At 37.3% G+C, this 23,399-nt stretch overlaps 1 long non-coding RNA gene across 1 annotated transcript in view; it reads left to right on the top strand.

The window, feature by feature from the left end:
- LOC132007321 (uncharacterized) overlaps nucleotides 1-23,399 on the top strand; it is a 79,389-nt gene that overhangs the window by 719 nt on the left and 55,271 nt on the right. The gene's annotated exons all lie outside the window — the stretch shown is intronic.

Below are 23,399 nucleotides of genomic sequence, written 5' to 3'. Positions count from 1 at the left end.
GTGCAGTCATACTCTCTTTTCTCTCTTCTTGTCATAGATTCTGGTTAGTACATTCTAGTTTGTTTATGGTTGATACTTTCAAAGAAACATGATTTATTGACTCCAGTGAGCCTGCTGAATATTCACATTAGCCTTACTCTATATGTATTTCCATTTAAATGTCTGTAAAGTAAAAGCTACCTCTTCACCATTTTGGCTATAAATTTTTGAAAAAGAAATTTATAAGCTAGTGGTATATTTAAAAAAAAAAACTCTCCTGAATTTTATCTAATTAGAAAACCTCCCAACTTTTGCTCTTTTTTTGTTCTTTAAGGCCTGTATCCTCATCATAGCCCTTGTCATACTGTAATTTTGTTTTCTTATTTGTTTCTTCATTGTACTTGGAGCTCTCTAACCTAATGGCTCTTAGTAGGGTCTTAGTAACATTCGTTCAATGAGCAAATGTTTAAATAATGTATGATTTGAATACCTGGATTGTGTTAATTTCTTATTTAGACTACTATGCTTCTTTTGGGATGCTGGCCATGAATAAATGCATACTGAATCCCAAAAAGGACCGGAGAAGTATAAAGACAGTTAACAAAGCATACAAGTGATATCTGCATGAGAAGATACAAATATAATCCAGCAAACTGTGGACTGAAATTGGACTTTGTGGATGTTCATTTTATAGATGAGGGACTTGTGGACCAAAGGAAAATTATTTCTCAGGGTCATCTAACTATTTAGTGGCAGAATTAGGTTTTCAGTCATAATCCACTATACATTATGAAAGAGAGAAGCTAAAAGGGGCTATGGAAATAATTTAAGGGATGTGGTTCAAAGATAAATGTTATTTAGACTAAGATAGGTTGGGGATTGATCATTCCTAAGGGGTCAGTGGTGACTCCTATCTCACCAAAAATAGTTAGAAAAGGATGAAGGTATTGAATAGAATAAAGGAGCTGGGAAAGAAGGAGAGAGGAAAAGTGGACCAATCACTGTATTTTTAAGATTCACAATTTAACATTTCCTGAAATAAGGGTATATATTGTAATTGAAAGGATCTATGTAGGTCTTAAGCCTGGCCATTTACTTTTTGACTGAATTATGTCACTCCCTCCTTGACCCCTCCCACCCAACAGAAAGATGATCCATCTATGCAGTTCATATTTCATCTATGAACTGATGAAATTTATATGTGTTTGCACTGAGATGAAGTCATTCTGTAGCACTGCTTAAGTATTTATTTTTCTGAAAGGGCTCTTTTTATTAAATACTTCTCCATTCTATTATTTCCAGCTAGTGGAAATCCATCATGAGTATTTAAATCTCAAAGATGAGCTAGATTCTAAATCTGCACCTCATGTTTCTCAGCTGAGTCTCTTCTTCAAATTATATATGCATTTTCTGTATCTGTATTCCGATTCATTTTTCACACTTTCACAGTCTGGGATGGGAACCATACATTTGGTAGTTCTTGACCTATTTTTAAATTTCGTCAATTTTTTTCAACTTTTGCCTTTGCCCGGGAGGAACAACCACTTTAGATTGAATGACATTACAATTATTTTTGTAAACTGAATCCAAATTGGGTCGCAGTACTATTTTTGTGTCTAATCAACTTAAAAGCATTTTTTCCACTATCTCTGCTTTATGGGTTTCTTTCTAGATATGTTTGCTCTTATCCTAAGGACCTTGCTAGCTGTAATTCTGGGATATAGATAACTGTACAGTGTCATGATCAACAACTATTTCGAGCTTGTTCTTGAATAAAATCTTTCAAAACATTTGCTCTCATGTTTCCAGCCCTCTGTGGCCTCAAACTATCATGCGGAAATGGCTTCCAACCATTATAGTTTACTAATGTTAAGTGATTTTACTTTCCACCATCCAAATCACTAGTGTTCCATAAGACTGAAGAGATCATCCAATTTAATATCCTTATATCATGAATAAGAAAACTGATGCCCAAAGAAATTAAACAATTTTTCCAAAATCATACAGCTCAACAGAAGCTTAGCCTAAATTAGAACTCAAGGCTCTTGACTTTTGTCACAAGGCTCTTTCCACCCTACCACAGTATATTTATTTATAGGACTAATGTCTAGTTCATAGGTCTTATTTTAAGTTCCAAAATATTTATAATATTCTGATTATTTTAAACGTGGACTTGAGTTTTTGTGAAAATAAAGATAACATAATCTACTCTTATCCTTATTATTATCATATCAAATTATATCTACTGCCAATATAAGATGTCTGCATTTCTGTGCATAGTAGGAAGCACGTTGACATAGCACTTTAATTTGAATTAATGGTAACACTTAGAAAGGCCAGAGAAAATACTATAATGTATTTTTATACTTTATAAAGCTGTATAGTTATAGTCATGTTGTCTTATGAATGTTTTGAAAAAGTAATTAAATGGGTGGCTCTGGGTAAGACATTAGAACCATAGAACCAAGGTGACAAAGTCAGTGATGCAGATCCAAAAGCAAACAAACACAACAAACAACAAACAACAAACTCAAACAAACCCACCAAAACAAAAAACAAACCTAAAAAAACCCCAGCCCACAGTAAAAGTACTTATAATGATATTTGAAGGCATTCAACAACAGGGTAGGGTAAAAAAATCTATGGCTATAGAACAGAGAAACCTCATTTTCAAAGAAAATATGTAACCAGATACAAAAGTGAGAATGGTTATGTACTATGGGTGCTAAAGAAACCCTCTGTTTCTAAGTGCTTGTGTTCTAAGAGAATGATACATTCTAAAGTAAAGCAAAGCATTAACTCATAGCTCCTGTGTAGTCCAGCTAATACATTTAAAATCTACATGTAATTCTTGAGATGAATGCAAAGGCAAAGTCAATTGAGTTGAGTAAAAACTGCTCAGAAAAGCTATGGTAGGAGTGCCCAGGTGGCTCAGTCAGTTAAGCGTTTGGCTCTTGATTTTGGCTCAGGTCATGATCTCAAGGTTGTGAGATTGAGCCCCATGTTGGGCTCAATGCTGGGTGTGGAGCCTCCTTAGGATTCTCTCTCCCTCTCCTTCTGCCCTTCTGCCCCCTGCACCCATACACACCCCCTACTATCTCTCTTAAAAAATGAAAACAAAAGAAAGCAATAGTATATTTTTTGACACATTAAGTTGCCATTCTGCCAACAAATTCCAAATTTGCAGTCGGCTTTGAAATCATTAAGGAGTGGTTCTATCATGTGGCAATAAGCGGAGATTTGCACAGAAGAGTTATAGGAAGTCCATACCTCTGATTTTGTTATTTCAATTTAAGAATAGCTGTACATATTCAAAAAGAAGAATTGGAAAAATTATCAATAAAATAAATGATTAGAGCACCCATCCTTCTATTATGTGGATGGGTCATCACAGAAAATACTCCAAGGGGAAGGGAAGCTAAATTTCTGAGATGATTTCTTGAATTGCCCTAGTCATTTTTCATGTGTAAGTACAGTACCTTGCATTTTATATTAAAAAAACTTTTTTGGCCATTTGTTGATATTACTGATGAATTATGGCTTCTCTTCATGGTCATTACTCAAATCTGAGAGCATATGTTTTAAAGTCAAAGGAAGACAAACTTGTAAACTAAAACAAAATACTTTCAGGAAGGGAATTAGTGTTAAAAAGTATAATCAATAGACTGGAATTATCTGGGGAGCTTCTAAAAAAATGCAGATTCCCCGAGCTCACCACAGACCCTCTTGTTTTGGGGTACAGGGTTATGTATTTGTAACCAGCTGCCCAGATGATTCTGATGCACCTAGGCTAGCCAGAACCAGTGATTTTGGGGAACAGTTAGCTGTTAAGGTTCTCTAGGACATTTCTAATATATTCCGTAGTCTGAGATCATGCTTTTTACCTGAATTCTTTTCTGGATCTATTTATAAGTTGTAGGGAGAGAACCATTCCCATTAAAATTCCTGATCAGAGAAGTACCCATCTGGTATTTTCATAGCAGCACAACGGGACAAATGGGTACTTTAAGATCTGTGCAAACTTTTATCTGGTTCTACACCTGAAACTAATATTGTACTGTATATTAACTAGCTGAAATTTAAATAAAAAATTGGGCAATAACCTTCTATCTGGTAGAAGGCCTATTACCCTGAAACTTCTATTTGGAGGATGTTTCAGAAATTGCTGGTTGGGTATAGACTCATTGCTTTCTGTTAGAACTAAATAAATGTATTTTCCCGTTTGTCATAAATGTTACTGCTCACCAAAAAACCCACACTAATATTAATGGAATTTCTGCACAACTAATCTGATACAGTTATTAAGATGACTAAATTAACAGAATTGACATAGTAACTATGCACAGAATATCAATTACTTGGATTTTTAGGCAATCATTACTGAAGAAAGCTACAAATCCTGAAACCAATCGTGAAGCTCTGTCTGGGGAAGTATCAAATTTTAAATGACAAAAGAGTTATTTTTGTTTTTCACATCCTGATGTGTGATTATCTAACTTGCTTGAATTTGTGGCATATTTGAACCATTTGCTACTTTACCAAAGTAGACATAAACGTTTTGCAGTGATGTGATGGTGAATGGAAATAACCACATGTCAAGAAGAAAAAATAAATATGATTTGTACCATTTAGCAATTTTTTGTGGCATTTTTAGCTACCGTAGCTAATTTCAAACCACCAAACTGATGTCACTATCTGAAGAGTTGGGAAGAATTGTACACAGTTGGCTCTCACAAACTGGTGTGACCTGGTTTCAGCACACTATTGGCTGTGTGTTTTATCTCTGTAGCTACCAAATGGTAAGGAAGTCATAATTCCATCTTACCTTCTTATTCCATCACACCCAGAATCACTGCTAGAAACTGGAGGAGAAGCAGAGAAGAGACAAGTGTTCCTGCTCTCAAACAGCTCTCAGCCTTTATGGAGAAAACAGAAAAGGAGAAAGATAATTATTCTGCACTAAGTGCTGGAAAGGGAATGAACACCACATAGGGGCCTCCAATCCTATTTGGGGATTTGGAGAAGGCTTCCCTGAGGTGGTGACATAAATCTGTGGATCACACGTTGATAAGCCTCACGTGGAGTATTTTGTTGGGAGCAGGAGAAGAGCGGAGTCTGGAGAGGTAGCCGGAGGAACTTGAATACCATGATTAGGAGCTTGGACATTACACCTATTTTTAATGGAGGACCATTGAAGGGTTGGAGATTACTGGATCCAGGGCAAAGAATGCTTTGGTGAGATGGGGATGAGCTGAGGGTAGATACAGACACTGGGAAAAATTCAAGGAGCTCATACATTCCTCATGTAGAGAGAGCTGTAAGCAATAAGGCTTTAATAAAGGTATGAGCCTGGCTGTGGATTGTTTTCTGGTTTCCTTTCATGTATTCATAACTAGTTTTTAAGTTTCCAGAGTCAAATGTGAAGGTTTAGAATGTTACAAATTACACAGATGTCGCCAGTCATTTGGTGGTATGGAGGAGCAAACTTTGCCAGTATTTTATTGAATGTTTCCATTTCCACCTGGGGTTTGAGTTCATGTAGCTATATCTCCCACCTGATAACTTAAAACAGATAATAATAAAAGGAAAAGAAATTCCTCTTTCAGTCATTTTTCAATTATAAATACATGAGAAATCAACATGAACATGTAAATGTATTTTAAAATTTATTATATCACTTATTACTATATAGAAATGCTGGATATCTCTAACTTAATCTAACATTGACCAATTATTTACATTAACATTAACAAATTGGTAATTAGCATTATCAATTATTTATGTACCATACATTTATGTCTCGAGTAGTAAAAGAATGTTCATCGTCATTAGCCATCAGGGAGATTCTAATCAAAACCACTGAGATACCACCATATACCAGTTAGAATGGCCAAAATCAACAAGACAGGACAGTGTTGGAGAGGATGTGGAGAAAGGGGAACCCTCTTACACTGTTGGTGAGAATGCAAGTTGGTGCAGCCACTTTGGAAAACAATGTGGAGATTCCTTGAAAAATTAAAAATAGAGCTTTCCTATGACCCTGCAGTTGCACTACTGGGTATTTACCCCAAAGACACTGATGTAGAGAAAAGAAGGGCCATCTATACTCCAATTTTCATAGCAGCAATGGCCACAGTCACCAAACTGTGGAAAGGGCCATCTATACTCCAATTTTCATAGCAGCAATGGCCACAGTCACCAAACTGTGGAAAGAACCAAGATGCCCTTCAACGGACGAATGGACAAAGAAGATATGGTCCATATATACAATATATATATACAATGGAATATTATTCAGCCATCAGAAAGGATGCATACCCGGGCGCCTGGGTGGCTCAGTGGGTTAAGCCACTGCCTTCGGCTCAGGTCATGATCTCAGGGTCCTGGGATCGAGTCCCGCATCGGGCTCTTGGCTCAGCAGGGAAGCCTGTTTCCTCCTCTCTCTCTCTCTGCCTGCCTCTCTTCCTACTTGTGATCTCTCTCTGTCAAATAAATAAATAAAATCTTTAAAAAAAAAAAAAGAAAGGATGCATACCCAACTTTTGTTGGACTGGAAGGGATTATGCTGAGTGAAATAAGTCAAGCAGAGAGAGTCAATTATATGGTTTCACTTACTTGTGGAGAATGAGGAATAACATGGAAGATATTGGGAGATGGAGAGGAGAAGGGAGTTGGGGAAAATTGGAGGGGGAGATAAACCATGAGAGACTGTGGACTCTGAGAAACAAACGGTGGGTTTTCGGGGGGGGCGGGGTGTTGGGTGAGCCTGCTGGTGGGTATTAAGGAGGGCACATATTGCATGGAGCACTGGGTGTGGTGCATAAACAATGAATTCTCGAACACTGAAAAGAAATAATAAAAAAAAAAAGACTAGTCAAAGATCTTGAATACAGATCTTTCTCGGCTTACAGTGTCTCAATAAGTGTACTCTAAGTTAAAAATATGAGGTCAATAATGCATTTAATACACCTAACCTACCAAACATCATAGCTTAGTCTAGCCTACCTTAAATGTGGTCAGAACACATACGTGAGCCCATGGTGGGGCAAAATTATCTAACACAAAGCCTATTTGATAACACAGTGTTTTCTAGCTCATGTAATTGATTGAATATTGTACTGAAAATGAAAAGCAGAAGGGCTGTGTGGGTGCAGAGGGTTTGAAGTGTTTCAGTTGTTGACCCTTGTGACTGTGTGGCTGATTGAAAGCTGCAGTTTGCTGCCACTGCTCAACTTCACAAGACAGGATCAGACTGCATATTGCTAGCCAAAATTGAACCACTGTAATTTGGGGACTATCTGCACTCAGAAATGTTCTAATTATGAAAGAGTAGTTGTGTATTTTAATAAGGGAAATCAATTGCAGTGGTTTATAATATACACATGTATATTATAGAGAAAATGACCTTCGATTTGATTGTTCTCTAGGATTTGTGACATTGTGTTATACTCTTGAATCAACTTCTCATAATGAAGCCCTATATTATCAACACAGGTTATTTCTTAAGTCTAAAACTCAGTAAAATAACATTTTCTTTGGAAAGGATTGGAAGAATTGGATTTATTTATCACAACACATAATGTGCCCACTTTAGTATTAAATATACTAAAAATAATTCACCCAATTTACTGGCATTAACAAATAAGCTATAAAACACTGCTGTGTAAAAAAAATATACAGAGGATGGAGACATAGTTGGTGATATGACTGAAATTTTCTTGCTGTTATAGCCTTTGCCCCATATTGCACAAGTGATGTTTTAAATCCAACCTCAAATAATGGTTAAAAGAAGAGAAGGTAGTTAATATGCGTAGGTGAATGTATGCTCTGTCTGTGGTTAGAAGCCTTTATTTAAAATAAAAAAAGTGGGGTGCATGGCTGATACAGTTGGTAAAGCATATGACTCTTGATCTTGGGGTTGTGAGTTTGACCTCTATGTTCGGTGTAGAGATTGCTTAAAAAATAAAATATTTGGGAAGCCTGTGTGACTCAGTCGATTAAGCATCTGCCTTTGGCTCAGGTCATGATCCCAGGGTCCTGGAATTGAGTCCCACATCAGGCTCCCTGTTCAGTGGGGAGCTTGCTTCTCCCTCTCTGCCTGCCTCTCTGCCTATTTGTGATCTCTCTCTCTCTCTCTCTGAAAAATAAATAAATAAATAAAATCTTTTAAAAAATAAAATATTTTCAAAAAATGAAATAGTGTAATATGCACTATGCTGTAGTAGGAATGTTAAAAATCTCAGTGATGTAACACAAGAAGGCCTTATATTTTTTCTCACTCCACCTCTCCCACACAAATCGACAGTGAGATGGAGGTATGGTAGGTTCACAGATTCATGGATGCTCTACCTTGTGATGCTACCATTTCAGCTGGGGGCTTCTAGAGCACCAATGTCAAGAAAGAGAAAACATGGAGACTTTCATTTAATCTTAACTGTTTCAGAGGGAAGTGACACATAATCATTTCTACTCATATTTCATTGGCTAGACTTAATCACATGCTCCCACCCAGCTGCAAAGGAGAGGGGATCTAGATGTTTGTGAATGCTGTAATACTGACCATAAAGAATAAAGGGCTAATTATTAAATATATGGAATCAGGGCAGGAAAATTTCAAGCATTCCAGTAGAATTTGTCTTTCAGATTCTATGGTCTTTAGCTCCGAGAGTCATGGCTTATATGATTTTGTATCTTTAGTGGCTATGACGATGCCTGACACATAGGCATTCAAAAAATTTTTGAATGCCTGATTTTCCCAGAATCTATAGAAGAGTGAATTTGAGTTGTTTGAATTGGAAGTGATATCTGCACCCAAACAGCAAAAAATTCTCGATTTATTAGGCAGATAAAAAGATATAACCAGTTAATAATAATAAGTCAATTGATACACAACAGTTTGGTGTCAAGTTAATCTACAAGTTCAACATAATAATCTGGTTTTTTTTTTACTTCCTGGTTTTAACTGTTTCTTTACTGAAGTAGCCAATCAAGAAAAGCTGTCAACATCCCTCTTACACCTACCATAAATTCCATCTCCCATGCCACTAAGGTAGCTAAACCTCAATCTGTGATGTTTTGGAATCCACAGAAACAGAACTTGAGAGCTGGAAGGCACCTTAGAAAGTATTTGGTCTCAGAATGTTAACTGGTAGAGCACCACTCCCCAATCCTCTGCCCATGGTAGATATTTTGTTATATATTTATATGGGCTTGTAAGTGAGCTCAGGGCCATGCAGATAATTTGCTATATGCACTATGGGCTTATGCTATAAGGTACTGTGCTATAAACTTTACATGAATTGTCTCATGCATTCCACAGTACTCTGTAAGGCAGGTAATATTATTTTCATTTTATAGGTGGGGGAACAGAGGCTTAGACAGTTTAAGTATAATGCTAATGGTTACACAGTTGGTGAGTGGGTCCAGGAAATTTTGATTCCAAATCCAATACTCTCCCTCACTGCTCTTAGTCATTGTGAAATAACGCAGTGACAACAGAGTGCAGTGACACTATTGAACCAGGACACTTAGAATCTTTCTGAACATAGTGACCCAAGCAACCATTTCCAATCCATGCTGATCATCAAGGTAATTGAAACTTATCTTCCTTCTTCATCAACTGCCTTTATTCACATGAGAAACCCGAGGTCCAGAGGGAAGAGACTGTCCAAGGCAACCCTCAGGGAGCTAGCATCATAAGCAGAACTCTGTAATCTGGACCAAGAATCCCAGGCTCATATATGGGGATGTCTATTGAGATCTCTGTTCCAGCAAGGGTGGTAGCTCAGAAATCAGGGTCACTTCAGTCTCATTTGCCAGTGGACGCACCAGAGGGCCCAGTCTCAGGGCATGGAGTATTGGAGCATTTCTAGAAGACCCAGTGAACCCTTCCTCAGTGTTTTTCCATTAAGCATATAGTCAGACAAATTATGTGTGCCAAGGGTAATGCAGAATTTCAGGGAAGGGACGAATTTCAGTGACTGCTTTTGTTTGATTACCCCCAACTAGGCTAAATCATGTCTGGTGCCTCTGGTCACCGATGAGGCTGACTCACAAAGGAGGAAATCCAGAAAATCACAGAAAGGAAAATGCTACAGAGGAAGAGAGGATAAGAAATAGAAAGCGGGAAAATGGAAAAGAGATCAGATTATAAAATATTTGTTATGCTGAGTAGTAGAAAGGAGCTTAGCAAAAATTCTCATCACTATTGCTGTGAAGTTCAAGCTCAGTCATTTGGGCCCTCAAATTTTTTTTTAAAGATTTTATTTATTTATTTGAGAGAGAGGAGGTGAGAGAGAGCATGAGCGAGGAGAAGGTCAGAGGGAGAAGCAGACTCCCCATGGAGCTGGGAGCCCGATGCGGGACTCTATTCCGGGACTCTGGGATCATGACCTGAGCTGAAGGCAGTCGTCCAACCAACTGAGCCACCCAGGTGTCCCTGGGCCCTCAAATTTAACACACAGACAAAATACCTCACTTCAGCATGAAGGCTGTGGCTTCTTCGGTGGCTGTTGGTACAAGATCTTTTTCCTCCCTTAATTCCTCATTTTGTGTGGTCTAGATTTCGCCTTTTCCCACTGAGCCAGTGTCCGGTTGCCTTCGTCATTGGTTTTGGGACTGTGGAGTGTACCAAGGACCCTCAAAGGCAGACTGAATGGCTGCTGTTTACCCTCCTGCTCAGAGATGAGAGCAGGTTTTGGATGAGGAGTTTCAGGTTTGTGGAAGCCCTTGAACATTTTCAAGAAAACTCTTTCAATGTCTAAAACATGAAGGTGTTACAACAAATGAGGGCTCTGGATGTCTTCACAGTAACTTTCTGTACAATTCAGTTTCTGTTCATGCAGTGCATACACTGTGCCCTTCACGTTGCTAAGAAAGCACCAAGAAAGGAACCTAATTTTACTGCATCTCATTGTGTTAGCGGAACAGAAATGTTGAATGAAAGAAGGAAATTAGTGAGGGAAATTCTACATTAACCTTAAGAGCTTCTGACAGAACATCATATTCTGTGTAATTTAAACACCCGAATAGAGCAAGCAGAGTTTAATTAAAGGAAAACTATGAGCTACAAACTTCAGACAATGATTCTAAAGGATGCTTAACAATATCTACACTTAACTCATTTTGGTTATTTCCAAGGCCCCACTATTATTATTCTGAATATCTAACATCACCAAGTTAAGAGAGCTGTAGACGTTAGCCTTGGTCAATGACAGTCCAATGGGCAAGTTTAAAGACTAACATTGGCGACCCACTGTTGGTCTAATATACTGCTCTTGTGTCAGATAGGGGTTTCAGAGGTGTGTGTGTGTGTGTGTGTGTGTGTGTGTATGAATGGAAAGCACAACCTGATATTTTGGTATTGCCAAGAGAAATCCCACTGATAGTCACAACTTTAATGAATTCACTACCAGTCCCGTGTCTGACCTTCAGCCTCAGTGTCAGATTCTTTTCTGCACTTGCCTGGGGAGACAACTGCCTTTGTATATGCATTACTGCTGTCTTTTATAGGAGCAACTGCATTCCCACTCTCCCTTGCAGCTAGGTGGGAATCTGGCCAATTAAATATGAGTGGAAATGACTATGTCACTTCTTCTCCAAGGCAGTGAAGATATCTAATGTGCAGGCCAAGGACCAGGAATTAGAGTCACTTGAGGATGACAATTTTATTGTCTCATAGCCCCACTCTCTGAGAACAGTCCTATTTTGTTCACTCATGAGTTTCCTGGGGTGGAGGCTAAGCTTCCCTCTGATAAGTTGTTTGAAAATCACTTGTTTGGCGACTGTTGGTGGAAAAATGAGGCTTAAACTAAAGTGTATGTGGACAGCTTGACTTAGCTAAATTGTAATCATATATATTCTGGAGAGAGGAAGAAAAACATAGAAAATACCTTCTAGATTACACGTAGCGATTAGGTCTGAACTGCAGGAATGGCAGGGATGAAATCATATGACCCTGACTTCTGAGGCTGACCCTTCCAGATTCCTGTCTGTTTATGACTGGTACCTCTACATTCCTGAAAGGACATTTTTTCTCGTTTACTGTCACTGGGACTCCGTGACACTGCCTGCTGACTCTGGTCATTACACTGTTATTTTTGCACACCAGTTTCAATAAACGGATCCATATCTTATGTCCCTGTTTATGTATTTCCGGTTTGTTTCATTTCCCAGCAGTCTCATAAGGCTTAGGGTTAGAGATCAGGGTTCCGCGTTGTCCCCACTCAACCCCTCCAGCAGTGCAGTTGCTGCAACTCAGACTCATGGTTCACACTAGTTGCCTACAGAGCCCTAGACGAGCCTCTCTAATGCTGATTGTCTGTCTTGACTAGAGCCTGCTTATAGCTGAGGGCTAGACCATCTTGGTGCATCTGCATTCCTTAGGGGGAGGGGCATACGTTTGACCTCTAGACAGAATTAACAACAACAGTAGCCCTGGGGCTCCTGGTGACATTTATTAAGTTCCTGGATAAAAAAATCTTACAAGCTTCTAGAGAAAAGTAATAGGTAAATTAAAGAAGAAAGTGACTCAGATCGTTATAAGATAATCCAATCTGCAACAGTGGAAGCTATGTGAGTAGCATTTTATTTACATATTCGTAAGAATAAAGGACTCTGATTTTACAGTGTGATCCTCATATATATCTTTCATATGTGAGAAAGGAAAAAAGACATTTTTGATATGCAAGAGCTTAGAAAACATAACACAATTTTAAGGAACCAATCCAGCTTAGTGAAAAATGAATCAGAAAAAAGACTCAAGTTGGGAGAAGATTAAATAGACAAGGAGCAATAGTGACAATAAAACATAGTTAAAACTGAATAATTCTTGCTAATGTAAATGTGAATTATCATGAAAATGTTAAGAGTAGTTTTTGGGCAGAGAAAATAAGTTAACCTGTATAAAATAATAACTTAGAACCCACATTTCAAATCTATGATACCAAAGATAGGAAGTGGGGAGAGAATAAAAATATGCAAAGGCTCTCAACTCAGTGCATTGTGGACACATAGTCATTCTTCAGTTTTTGTACATTAATATATCAATATTCTTTTTAAGTAGGTGTTTTCTAATGTTTAGGATACAGAATTATACAGGATATAAGAATTATGTAGTGCCCCTTTGAACTTGGTAGCAAGTGAAAAAGAACGCAAAAGGAAAAAAATGGAGCATTCAGAAAAAGACAGAAAAAAGATAACAGAAAGCTAATTAGAAAATTAAAAAATAAAGTTTCAGAAATAAGACCAGACATATTGGTAATTACAATAAATGTGAATGGGTAGAATTTACCTGCTACAAAAAAAGTTGCGATTAAATGTACTGCTCACAAGGAAAACACCGAAATTAAATTACGTAGAAAGATTAAAAATAAAAAAGTGATTAAATATATATTAGGCAAATGCAAATCTGAAAGTAGGGCAAGCAATATTAATATCAAATACAATGAAATTTTAAGCAAATAGTATTATGCTTGAAACAATATATGAGCAAAACCCATAAGGTAAAATGCTTTAAGAATCAAGAATTTGATGAAAAACACAGTTGCCCTGAAAGACATTAATACAGAATAAATAGGACAGAAACAACATCACTTCTTTAATACTTGAGCAAAGAAAAAAAAATTCATAACCTGTTTATGTGTAGGAAGAAATGTTAGACAAAACTTTGGAAAACTTCTATAGAATAGCTGACCTTCATAAATGTCAAGGTCATGTAAGTCAAGTAGAGACTGAGGAACTCTTCCAGACTGAAGGAGGTTGGAAACACAGGACAACTGAGTACGAAGTGTAGTCCTGAACTGGACCTTTTTGTATAAGGACATTATTAGAATAACTGGCAAAATTTGAACCAGGGTAGTAAGGTATTAATACCCTTATTAGAGGGTATTAAGCTTACCATGCTATTCATGAAACTCTTCTGAGAATTTGAAATTATTTGATAATAGAAAGATTAAAAAAAGAATAAGTAGAACAAAATCAATAATAATATAAAAGATTTAGATAGGTGTAAATGAAGTTGATTTAATAAATAAGAAGAGAGCCATTTTTCTAAAAACAAGAATACATATTTTCCCCACATGCCTATGGGACTTTTATTATTTATTTATTTATTTATTTTAATTTGTCAGAGAGAGAGAGAGAGAGAACGAGGGAGCACAGGCAGACAGAGTGGCAGGCAGAGGCAGAGGGATAAGCAGGCTCCCCGCCAAGCAAGGAGCTGGATGTTGGACTCGATCCCAGGATGCTGGGATCATCACCTGAGCTGAAGGCAGCTGCTTAACCAACTGAGCCACCCAGGCATCCCTATTTTTTATTTTATAAATCAAAACTTTTTAAAATTGAAGTATGTAGGACTTCAAAAAAAAAGGACTTAAAAAACAGAATCATGTTGTTCAACTAAGAGAAAACTTGGATTCAAACAACTCTAAATTTTATAGGCCTTGTTTTCAGACCATAATGCAATACGAACAATAAAAATAAAATGAAAAGAAATCATTTACTAACAATCAAGAGCAAACAAGAAAAACCTGTCTGCACGCACACACATATGTAGGGTGTGTGTGTGTGTGTGTGTGTGCATGTGTGGAACTTTATTATTTTGACAACAACAACAAAAGGACAGTTAAAAGCCCTGGGAAATAGCAGAAACAAAGTCTTGTATAAGACAGCCATACTCACAAATGTAAAGTAAATGAAAATGGAGGAAGGATTTCAGTAATTGGTACAGTGTAAAAAAGGAGAATACTTTTGACTTACACGGGAAAACCTTGTCTTTAAATTAATTAATTAATTAATTAAGAGCTGGAGAGGGTGCATGGGAACCAGGGAAGGGGCAGAGGGAAGAGAGAGAGAATCTTAAGCACACTTTGCGTTGAGTGCAGAGCCTGAAGCAGGCCTTGAACTCAGGGACCCTGAGATTATGACCTGGGCAGAAATCAAGAGTTGGACGCTTAAGTGACTGAGCCACCCAGGTTCCCCACTCTTTTTATTTTTATGTATTTTCAAAGTTACAGAAAAAGTTGCATGAAAATTGAAATTTTATATACTACCTTCAGACTGGCCAATGTTTACCTTATATTTATTTCTTCTTCTGCTTACTTTGGGTTTAGTTTGATCTTCTTTTTCTAATTCCTGGCAGAACAATTTTTTGAAAATCTCACCTAGGTATTCACATTCAAATTAAAACCAAAGACAAAATCTTTCAGGAAGCCATGGAGGGAGAACAAAACAATTTGCCTATAGCAAAACAAGAATAAGAAACTAATGATGTACTGTAAGTGGCTAACTGAACATAATAAATAAATTAACATATTCATGCCATTTTAATACTATTTTTAATGTCTGCGATATATGCCATTTTCATTTTAATTAATCCATTAAGATATATCCTCATTTCACAAAAAATGTGTCCAGAAAGATATGGATAAATTTATTACGTAAATCAGAGGAAACACAAAGACTACATGGGCATCTTTCCACATCATACTCATCATGGCAAAGTAGGTACAATGCGATGCAATTAACACTCTGAAGAAAGTTGTTAAAATCAGCTACAGGTGTCTCTCATGAAAGAATAACCGGTAAGGGAATCGTGTTTCTGGTATAAATGACTAGAGAAATAGGAATAAATAGCATATGAAATAACTGTTTTCAAACAATAGCACAGGAGTTTGACTCCTGAAAGAAAGGAAACAGACAAGTTAAATCCTACTTTCCCGTGAATTTCTACCTGGAGGCAATTTCTAGTCGATTACACAGGAATGGGAAAGCAAGAAATACTTAGAAGCCTTGCGCAGTTGAGGAGACAGATATAGTTGTTCAAGGAAACTGGGGTGGCTGGAACTGTGGAGATACCAGAGATTAAGGAGCTATGCAAGAAAGAGGATAGAAAGGTATTTGGATGAATACTAATCTGAGCATATTTAGGGTGAAATTCTTTGAGAGCCAAGGAAAAACCGACTTCCAGCGAGATACAAGCTGAACAAATTTCAGAGCTTACAAAGCTCCCAAACATTTTAATTCCTACCACTTATAGAGAAGAGACCTCCTTGAAAACCCTGGGTGTGCAGTAGAGGAATGGTCAGCCTTAGTAGTAGAGCTAATCTAGCCTAGAAGAGAGTCCCTTCTAGATCTCTTCTAGCAATTCTTTTTTTTTTTTTTTGTATCAAAAAACAACAGAAATTTATTATCTTATAGTTCTCTGAATCAGAAATCACACATATAATCTCACTGGGCTAAAATCAAGATATTGGCTTGGACTCTGTTCCTTTCTGGACGTAGTATTTTAGAGGTCACCTACATTCTTTGTCTCATGCTCCTAGCCCTCCATCTCCAAAACCAGCAATAGGCAAAGTCCTTCTTTTTTTAAATTATTTATTTATTTTCAGTGTAACAGAATCCATTGTTTATGCACCACACCCAATGCTCCATGCAGTCCGTACCCACCACCTGGTTCCCCCAACCTCCCACTCCCCCGCCCCTTCAAAACGCTCAGATTGTTTTTCAGAGTCCATAGTCTCTCATGGTTCACCTCCCCTTCCAATTCCCCTCAACTCCCTTCTCTTAAGAACAAGGCTCGAGGGGCACCTGAGTGGCTCAGTGGGTTAAAGCCTCTGCCTTCAGCTCAGGTCATGATCCCAGAGTCCTGGGATCAAGCGCCATATCAGGCTCTCTACTCAGCGGGGAGCCTGCTTCCTCCTCCTCCTCCTCCTCCTCCTCCTCTCTCTCTCTCTCTGCCTCTCTGCCTACTTGTGATCTGTCAAATAAATAAATAAATAAATAAATAAAAAGAACAAGGCTCGAAAGGATCATGCTTACCTACAAGTAACTTAACTGCTTTCCAAAGCAGATTTCAACACTACGTAAAAGAAGAAAAAAAATCCCTAAATAACTAAAAATGAAATATTATAATGGCTAGCATTCAGTTAAATATTATTAGATATGGGACAGAACAGGAAAATGTGAATCATAATTATAAAGAAATATATAAGAACTATATATAGAGAGAAATACATACATATATTTCTCTATATTATGTATGTATGTATATGTATGTAAACATACATACATATATTTCTCTGTATTCTCTGTATTAGATAAAGTCATATATATATATACACACACACACACACACAGATAAACTTATTATATGGGAAACTGTGTAAGGTTATTTGAAGGGAAAAAGTGATAGTTTACAGAAAATTAAATCTTTAGCAAAGAATTTTGAAAAGTAAAACAAGAAAGTATAGCTTATGACCTAAAAACAATCTGCAAAGTTAATTATGAGAAATATACCTAGTGAAAAAGCAGAAGGCCAGTTGGGCAAAATACGACAGAAAACATAGGAGATCACATGATATCAATGACACACAAAGTGGAAGAGTTAGTATCTATCAAACATGAAGATAAATTTCTTTAAAATTTGCTTTACAGCTATGTAAGATATGAATCAGTCCCTTTCATATCTATCATGTGTACATCTGGAAGAAATGCTGGATAACATTTCATTTCATTTATTGCTGAAAATCCATACTATGGAAGAAGAAATTTTAAATTTTCATTTGGTCAGTGATTGTGTTGTAACCCATGACTAAGACTAGAAAAGCTGCATTGGGAGTCTACCTGAAGGAGCAACAGCTCTGTGTGCAGCAAATCACAGTTTATTTAGAAAATAAAGAACTGGCACCTGAATGTTATTCTACAGATTGCTATAATCACAGGAAAACAGTTATACCTCCTGAAGTAGTCTTAGTGAAAGTTGTGAAAGTGGTGAAACAATGGATTTGAATGCATGTTTTCTGCATTCTGTGTACGGAAATGGTAAAAAAATAACACATATAGTTGAGTATGATTACACTTGAGAAAAAATAAGCACATAGGAGTTTTTCTTCTTTACCAGAAGACACAGTATTTTGAACAGCCTAAGCCTATGATTTCATGGACAAAACATCATTATGTATAATACTGTGGATAACTTATGAAAATGTCTTAAGTGCAAATGGTTTCCAAAAGGATTGACAAGAATTTGGCTCTTTCCTCAAATCTAAAGGTCTTCCTGAACTCAATGAAGAAAGAAACTGATAACATATCATTAGGCATATTTAAAGCTCACACTTAAATGCTTTACTAGAACACGTAGAATATATTTTGAGAGCCAAATGAAACCAGAGACTAGAATTGGAACCAATTCTCTGACAAGTTGAAATATCCAACATTCCAGCTGTTGAGTGCAATGTGCTTGACAACTTTGAATCTGATGGCGCACTGATAATAGTTTTTATTGAGACATGTCTCTATAATTTCTGGGTCTTCATTTTGTCTTAATATCCCAAGCAATCTGAAAGGGCCATGAAATACTTGGTGTAGTCACCAACACCCTATAATTAAGAGTTAGGATTTTCTAACTTTAAGAGTAAGAAAAGAAATTGTCCATCTAGATTTGTCTGTGAATAAGTCAGATATAAATTTCTAGTGAAAGTCACATTTGTAGACTAGAGACTGAGATAGTGTTATTTTATAAAATGGGAATGTATATGATCAGAACTAATTTGTTAAGTGACATTATATATGGCACACAAAAAGGGACACAAGGGAGGCAAGAATGGCTGTAAAGACAAGGCTGGGGATTTTTCAATAACTGAGGAGAAACATGACAATTATTTGGGTAAGAATGTTGTACTGGAGATTTAGTTTAATTGGTGAATACAAGCGGTAGGTGCTAAATCTGTGAAACATGATAAAGATAAAGTGAGGAGAGGAATCAAAATAAGGCCTGTGCTTTTGGCTTTTGTAGAACAACATTTTATCTTCTATTGTGAGTAAGAGCACAGGAAAAAGAACAAGTTTCAGGTGACAGAAAGAACATTCTATTTTATGATGTTGAGTCTAAGGACTATGAAATGTCAGTAGGAAAATGTCCAATAGGAAGTCATTTATATGAACCTGGTATACAGGAGAGAGATTTTGATTGAATATTAACATTTTGAAGTCATCAAAATACCTATGATAATTAAAATGATAAATTCTGATAACCTCATATAGGAAGCATGTAAGTGAAAAAAGTATAGGGCAGATCTATGAGGAACTACACTTTCAAGGGGAAGACAAAGGAAGGATATCAGGAGAGTATGATGTCAAAGAAGTCCAAGGAAGAGAATTTTTCAAGATGGAAGGGTGGGGAATCAACTGACAAAAGTGTGACTGAGAAATGGAGTGGCGTGAGGAATAATAGTATCTATTGCATTTCCTGAAATAAGAGTTTATTTAGCAGCCTTATTTTGAGCAGTATCATTGTAGTGACAGGGTGGAATTCAGACTGGATTTGGTTAAAGAGTGAATGTCAGGAGTATTGAAACAGTGAGTATAGACAACTCTTTAGAGAAGTTTGTACATGAGGATGAGAGAATTAGGGCTGACTCAGGCAGGGAAGTTAAGAGGAAAAATAAAAAAAAATAAAGATAGGTAAAAATTAAGAAATGCAATTGTTGAGGGTACCTGTGTGGCTCAGTTGGTTAAGCATCCAACTCTTGATTTTGGCTCAGGTTATGATCTTAGGGTCCTGGGATCAAGCCCCGCATTGAGCTCTGTACTCAGTGAGGAGTGTGCTTGAGGATTCTTTCTCTCCCTCACCTTTTGCTCACTCTCGCTCATCCTCTCTCTCTCAAATAAATAAATAAATCTTAAAAAAAAAAAGAATATGTAACTGTTGATGGGAACAATTCCATAGAGAAAGAAAGGTTGAAAGATAGGAACAGTGAAAAGGTTGGAGAGTATGAAATCCCAAGCACAATGTGGGTGAAATAATTTAGATGAGATGAAGCACACCTCAATTCCAACTGGAAGAAATAAAGAAAAAGTGGGTATGAAAATAGGTAGATTTGTAGTAGGTGAATTCAACTGCTTGGAAATATACAGGAAAGGTTTGGGATATTGGAGGTTTCAGGAGATTATGAAAGATCTGAGGTAGTCTTGTAGAGAAAAAAGATCAAACTGATGAGAGAAAACTTAGGACTGCTATTTGGGTCCAGTTGAGGCTTGTAACCACTAATTTTAGTGTTACCGTCAGTCAAGTTTTGTTGCTTTTTAAAGTTTGGTGGCAAGAGGAGAGGTGACACTTAAGTTTATCCAAGGTTAAGGTTCTGTCAGATGTATGTGAAGAAAGGGAGATTGGAAGACAGTAGAAGTTATAGGCAATTGGGGCGCCTGGGTGGCTCAGTGGGTTAAGCCGCTGCCTTCAGCTCAGGTCATGATCCCAGCGTCCTGGGATCAAGTCCCACATCGGGCTCCTTGCTCAGCAGGGAGCCTGCTTCTCCCTCTGTCTCTGCCTGCCACTCTGTCTGCCTGTGCTCACTCTCGCTCCCTCTCTCTCTCTGACAAATAAATAAAATCTTAAAAAAAAAAGAAGTTATAGGCAATATAAAGTCTATCAGAGAAGAGTTGAGTTGAGAGGAAGAAAGTTGAGAGGTTACTAAGAATTTGAAGTGCCTGTAACTTCAAAGAATAATAGTAGAAAGAATAAATATATGAGTAAGTTGGAGGTTCTGGTAAAAAAGCTGGAAGGAATTGGGAAATGGAATATTTCTGAATGACAGTCTTGGTGTGTGATTGTACAAGCTGGCTGAAGTAGAGTATAGAAGGAATACATTGTATGTCAAGAAAATGAAAGACCAGAGTGCTGAATAGCTCATCTACATGGACACAGAAGGATGATAACAGCAAGGTTTGAGATAAACAGTAGGCTTGTTGTCCAGGTGTGTTTGCCTTGTTGAATAACTGGAGGAGACTTTTGGATACAGTGACAAGAAATGGGAGAAGATGGTCTAGCCAGAAGGCACAAGTCTTGCAGAAGTAGAACTTAAAAAAAAAAAAGCTGGAGGAATAATGTTTGAAAGCAGTACTGTAGAGGTAGGAGGACATCGATCTCAATTCTAATATCTGAATGGCAAGAGTTGTGAAAGATTCAGCAGCTTCCACTAGAGCAGAAAGGCAGTGTGCTTACAGCAGAACTGGATTTGCACTGAGGCAGAAATTTGTGTTTACTGAGTAGGGTGTTTAAACTGATGGCTTTAGAAATGAAGCATATTCAGGTCATGACAACACTGAGATTATGAATTAAAGGGAAGGGCTAAAGGGAAAAAAATGTTTCTGTAGAAAAGGAGGTCAAGGGACTGAGAAACTAAATGCTGGGTAGGTTCCAGATAAGAAGAAACCCTTTCCCAGAATGCAGGAAAAATTCTTAGTAGAGAGGAATAGAGTGAACCAAGTCAGTAGATAACAGTGACAAAATGAGGTATATAGTTGGATGTATACCTCAAAGGAGCAGGAGTATCTCACATTATGGGAAGAATAAAGATCTGGTTATAGTAATGGGGAACAAAGATGATGCTGGTCTGATCTTACTCTGAAATAGGTGTGGAAGAGCCTTCACTTGAAACAGGGATATGCCAACTCCAATGGTTTAGTTTTAATTAAGGTTTTTACTTAAGGATTTAGGTTTCAGTTAAGTCTGTTTCAGTTAAGACTGTTAATCAAAGATTCAGGTTTTAGTTAAGTCTGTGGAAGAAATCATGATTAATGAGGTAGTAGAAATAACAGACGATATGGCGGAATGTTTTGGGATTAATGAGGTCTTTCCTTTGAACTCTTAACTATTTATCTAAGTACCTTACTACCGTCTCCATTTGGATATATCAACAAACATATCGGTCTAAACACATCAAAGAATTAACACATGATTTCCCCTCTACATTCCTCCTGCCAAAACAAACAAACAAACAAAAAAAAACCCCAAAACAAAAAACCCCCAAAAAACCCAAAAAAACCCTAATCGTAATCCTTCTTGTAGAGTGTTCTGTATCTATCATCTTTCAGCTGGACTTCTCCAATGCCGTCTAGTCATCCTTATTCATACTACTCTCCCCTCAATCTTCTCGTAGTCAGTGTGGTAATCTTTAAAACTCAAATGTCTTCAATCTCGTTATTAGGTATTGGTCTGTTCAGGTTGTCGATTTCTTCCTGGTTCAATTTTGGTAGTTTATAGTTTTCCAGGAATGCATCCATTTCATCTAGGTTGCTAAGCTTATTGGCATATAACTGTTGATAATAACTTCTGATGATTGTTTCTACTTCCTTGGTGTTAGTTGTGATCTCTCCCTTTTCATTCATAATTTTATGAATTTGGGCCTTCTCTCTTTTCTTTTGGTTAGTGTGGCCAATGGTTTATTGATCTTATTGATTCTTTCAAAAAACCAGCTTCTAGTTTCATTGATACGTTCTACTGTATCTCTGGTTTCTACCTCATTGATCTCAGCTCTAATCTTGATGATTTCCCTTCTTATGTGTGGAGTTGGTTTGATTTGTTGTTGATTCTCCAGTTCTTTAGGGTGTAGAGACAGCTCGTGTATCCTGGATTTTTCAATTTTTTTGAGGGAGGCTTGGATGGCTATGTATTTCACCCTTAGGACTGCCTTTACTGTATCCCATAGGTTTTGGACAGAAGTGTCTTCATTCTCATTGGTTTCCATGAATTGTTTCAGTTCTTCTTTGATCTCCCGGTTGATCCAAGCATTCTTAAGCAAGGTGGTCTTTAGCTTCCAGGTGTTTGAGTTCCTTCTGAACTTTTCCTTGTGATTGAGCTCCAGTTTCAAAGCATTGTTATCTGAGAATATGCAGGGAATAATCTTAGTCTTTTGGTATCGGTTGAGACCTGATTTGTGACCCAGTATGTGGTCTATTCTGGAGAAGGTTCCGTGTGCACTTGAGAAGAATGAGTATTCTGTTGTTTTAGGGTGGAATGTTCTGTATATATCTATGAGGTCCATCTGGTCCAATGTGTCATTCAATGCTCTTGTTTCTTTATTGATTTTCTGCTTCGATGATCTATTTCTGAGAGAGGTGTGTTAAGATCTCCTACGATTAGTGTATTCATATCAATATGACTCTTTATCTTGATTAACAGTTTTCTTAAGTAATTGGCTGCTCCCATATCGGGGGCATAGATATTTACAATTGTTATATCATCTTGGTGGATAGTCCCTTTAAGGATTATGTAGTGTCATTCTGTATCTCTGACTACACTCTTTAGTTTATAATCTAATTTATCTGATATGAGAATCTTTACACCAATGTTTATAGCAGCAATGGCCACGGTTGCCAAACTATGGAAAGTACCAAGATGCCCTTCAACAGATGAATGGATAAGGAATATGTGGTCCATATACACTATGGAGTATTATGCCTCCATCAGAAAGGACGAATACCCAACTTTTGTAGCAACATGGACAGGACTGGAAGAGATTATGCTGAGTGAAATAAGTCAAGCAGAGAGAGTCAATTATCATATAGTTTCACTTATTTATGGAGCATAACAAATATCATGGAGGACAAGGGGTGTTGGAGAGGAGAAGGGAGTTGGGGTAAAT

Source organism: Mustela nigripes, chromosome X (genome assembly GCF_022355385.1).
Source record: "Mustela nigripes isolate SB6536 chromosome X, MUSNIG.SB6536, whole genome shotgun sequence".
Taxonomy (NCBI): domain Eukaryota; kingdom Metazoa; phylum Chordata; class Mammalia; order Carnivora; family Mustelidae; genus Mustela; species Mustela nigripes.
This window is presented reverse-complemented; position numbering and strand designations above follow the sequence as displayed.